We start from the raw sequence: 4775 nt of genomic DNA, 5'->3' as shown, positions 1-4775 counted from the left end.
TTCACCATCTAGAATCTTCCTCTTCAACATTGTATTCCTATGCACCTCTCTAGTCAGATATTAACCACGAAATTAATGGGGGTTGGAATAGAAGAGGCATCCATGTGAGCTCTTCACTTTTAGCCAGATGCATATATTTTCTTATCCACTTTATGGCTACATGGTAGCTATACAAAGAGTGGAGTTCCTTTTATTTTAGCTCATCAGTAAGCTCTTGCCATCTCTATACTATTTTTTCCCACAACATGTTTTAATCTATTAAACATATCATAGCTATCAACACTTGTTGTCAGGTATCAAGAATATTCATCAGTATAACCTTGTTATTGAGAATGGCATCTAGATACTTGGACTCATCCCTAAGAGCTAGCGCAACAAATTTTTCCACCTCCCTATAGCTAAACATTAACCATTTTGGTGCCCCTATTTTCTTCCTTCTTCATATAAGAGCAAAATGCTCTTTCTTGCAAATCTCCAACATAAAGAAAAGGATTCCAATCAACATAATATGGAACAACAAGATTATGTAAATAAAATTCACATAAGGAATTATGTAATTCAGGGGTAGATGATCTAAAAATGTTGATAAAATCCTTAGGAGTTACTAGAGAGAAAGGTAAGTCACAGTAAATCTGTATAAACTGAAAACTTAATAACTGCTACTTTAGGAAAAGAGTATACAACCTTGTTGAAGGTCTGCAGTTAATAAACTATCATACCATAGTTTCCATAGTACTCTGTCTTTCAATGTGTTAATTTTCTCATGTTTTTCTTGCATCTCTTCAATCAACTTTTTCTCAAGTACTTTTAATTGTTGAACTTTCTTCCACTATTTTAGGAAATTGTAGATCAACATATTATAGGAGAGGCATAGGAAAGCTTAATACTACAAAGAGGTTCTATAATTTTCTTAATGATATTTTTTAGATTCTTTGGAAGCCATTTCTGCCAATTGATCTAAGTTAACTATATTTCCTTTAGTCACATCTTAAACTTAAGCCTCATTTATTTCCACTTCCCATTCCACATCTTGAGTTTGTATTATCTTGACTAAGGCCCTTGTGTTTCCCTTTGGCCAATCATCTGTGGGTTTATCAAATATTCTAGATTGTTATCAGAAGATACTTATATCCACCCTATATCAAGTGGCCTCTTCCTAAACAAGTCTTCATTGTAGATATCTAAAATTAATTAAATTTTATTTAATTAATTACCTCTTGTAATATGATTAATTCTATTAATTATGTTTGGTCAATTAGTCTTCTAAAATAATTAAATTAAATATAAATTATATTTAATTTAATTATGTTCCCTTTTAATTGATTAATTAATTAATTAATTGTATAGCTCATTTCCTCCAAGGTTTGATTTATTTTAATAAATCAAATCCACTTTAGCCAATATCCCAAATTTTTCTCTAATCCAAATTAGTTAATTAATTAACTAATATTCTTGATTCCTTCAAATCCTCCCTCTAAATCAATCAATTAACACTTAATTAATTGATTTAGGCTAGTTAATCCACATTAACATTTCCTCCAATTTGAAATTACTCACACCTACCTAATTCCACATGTGACACCCCTCTTAAATTATTTGCATGCACAAGTAACTTTCCCACTTCCAACTAATCATTTGACCAAATAAAAATTGGGTGCTCACACATGTGTGAGAATGCTCTTCCCAATAGAGTTACCCTATACTTTCCTTTTTCATCCATTTGTCATCTCCACCTTCTTACATCTCTTCCACTTTGCTACTTGTGTATCAACTTGTCATCCTCATGTTCTTCCCAAGATGTGCTCACACATGTGTGAGCACACCTTGCCATCTTCCTCATGCCAAGTGTTCTTTCCAATGCCTCCACCTTGTGACACTTGTCATAAGGCTAAGCCTTCAATCCAACTCAAAATCCAAATGTCTATTTTTCCTTCCAAAATCTATAAATTGGAGACTCCTCCTTGATATCCATAACATAATTTCATGATATCCTTATGTGACAAAAATCATCCCAAAATCTATAATTGGTTATGAAATAGGGAAAAAAATCCACATTCAACCACTAAAAGAGAAAATCAAGTTGGGAAGGGTGCCCTTACTTTAGCTCTATCCATTGAGAACTAAAGGTATAGACTTGTGTTTTTTATTTTATTTTGATGTTAAACTCCTGGTCAAGTCTTATTTTTTATCTTCTTTTACTCCCATTCACTACTAGTTTCGGAAGTAATATCCAACACTGATTCAGTTTTAGTTTGACCCTTTTTAGTACCCACTTTTAACTTTGGTCTATAAGATTTTCTTGGAACTTTGCCTATAGACTTTTTCTATTTACATTTCTTTTGTACCTTAGTTGTAACAAAAATTTCTTCTTTAATGAATCTGAAGGAAATGGATGGAGGTAAACATCCATGACATGAGAACCAATAGTTGCCTTCTCCTTTTGTAGTTCTAGTTGTTGTTTTACACTAGAAAAATGAGTTTTTTTTTTCTTTTAGTACATCAGATGTAAGGGGAGACTCATTTTTCCTCTTTTTCCCTACAATAGTGGATGGTTCCTTTGTAGCTTTTTGTTTGGCTGCAAGCTCTTCAACTATTTTACTCTTTTTACTTGGTGAGGGTTTTGTTTTCTTCCACAATAGCTTGTAGAATGCACAAGATCATCTAGAAAACATCTCTACAACATTATGCTTCTAATCCTCATCTTGATACTTCTAATCCGCATCTTAATACTTCTAATCCTCATCTCAATGCTTCTAATCCTCATCTTAATACTTTTAATCCTTATCTTAATGCTTCTAATCTTTATCTTAAGATGATATCATCGTGATACCATCTCTACCATCCATAATTAGCATTAACACTATTACCGTTCTACAACACATCAATAATATATTGAATGTAGGCATCACCACCATCACAGTCATAAGGATGCAAGAGCAAGCCTCACATGAAAATCTTTATTAGTATTGTTCTTCCTATCAACACCATACTGATGGTGCATATCCAGAAAGGACATCATCATCAACATCTCTATTCAACTACATATCATCAATTATCAACATCAACCATGAACCATATTCACAACATACATCTACATTTTGATTATGTGCACTTCAAATCAACATCTCGCACAACTATAACATACTGAGCGTAACATCAACACCTAGAGGGTGGATATCTGTAACATTTCTATATCATGATCATTATTATGTATGGTACCAAAACATATGGAGTGAAACAACATATTTGATAGAACAACCATCAACCATCTGCATTCAACATATCACATCATCCATTACAATATGTCGAGTATGGATATCAATACTAAGAGTGATAGACACCCAACAAACAATCATTTAGCACTTATTCTACACTTTAACATTAATGACAACATAAGCTACAACAATCATCTAGACAACATGCAACAAGAACATCAACCACCTACACACTCACCTGAATCCATCATTTAGCATTTATTTATACTTCAACATTAATGACAACACAATCTACAACAATCATCTGCACAATCTACAAACAAGAGCATCAACGATAATTTTTGAGTCCACCATAGTAGTACCTAAGATATCAATTTACACCATCCAATAATCATAGGCATTATGTACTTGACATGTATCTATCCAATAGTCATAACATATCATCAATGTCGCCACACAAGTTGAGGGTTGGAATCAATGACAACAACTACCAACAATCTAAACAAAATAGAATCACAACCAGGCTATAAATTCTTATGGCTAGAACTTGCACTATCTTGAGTCTTTTGTACTCATTAATTTTGGTAATAAGTACACAGAACATTCATTGAAACATCCATGTTATCAAACATAGTCTTCTTTAAAAAAATATAACTAATTGCTACTTATATTCCATAGATAAAAATAATGCATTTAAAGTAGACCTAAATAATTTCAATAGCACAATGATAGTATAGACATGATATGCCTTGGGAAACACCTTATAAGGTAAAACTTGGTCTCTAAAGCACATACAAATGCATTACTCTTCAAACATGTTGTATAGACTAAAACCTAGAAAAAAATAATAAGAAACAATGCTAAATAAAGGTTCATTCTCTATACTTAGCTACACCTTCAGTAATGGTCGGTGAATGGAGGGCTAGAATTTACTTGATTAGGTGATTTGTTGAGATCTTAAAAGTTGGCTTGAATTTGGATTGAAAGTAGTTGGAGATGAATGCTTAGGATTTATTTGCATAACATGATGACTAAGATTAAAATTTACTCTATTTTGGATTAATGACTTGTATTTATTTTTATTTTTAATTATGAATAGGATGACTACTTTATTAGTAGTGAATATATAAAGATTTGGGGTTTTAAGCTATTTAATCAAATAATTAGATTATTCAATTAATTAGGTGAGATGGATGTAAGAAATTGATTAAATCAAATAAATATAATTTATTTTATTAATTTGATGATGGAAAAAGGTTAGAGGCTAAATCCTAACTAATTAATGTTGCTAAGTAATTTCTGGATTTGCCTGTGTGAATTTTTAATATTACCAACGTTTCATATCAAACTCCATGCTCTTCTAATTAATTTTATTATTGAGATGACATAAATGTAGTTATAATATAATGTCAAAAATGACAAAAGTGGTAATTTTAGACGTGTCACTAGGATATGATCGTTTTTTTAAAAGAGTTTGCATTAGCATTTATAAAGAAATAATAGTACACATATTACATAAATGTAGTTATAATATAATGTCAAAAATGACAAAAGTGGTAA

Source organism: Cryptomeria japonica, chromosome 5 (assembly GCF_030272615.1).
Source record: "Cryptomeria japonica chromosome 5, Sugi_1.0, whole genome shotgun sequence".
Classification (NCBI taxonomy): domain Eukaryota; kingdom Viridiplantae; phylum Streptophyta; class Pinopsida; order Cupressales; family Cupressaceae; genus Cryptomeria; species Cryptomeria japonica.
The sequence above is the reverse complement of the archived record's forward strand: the minus strand, read 5'-3'. Positions refer to the sequence as shown.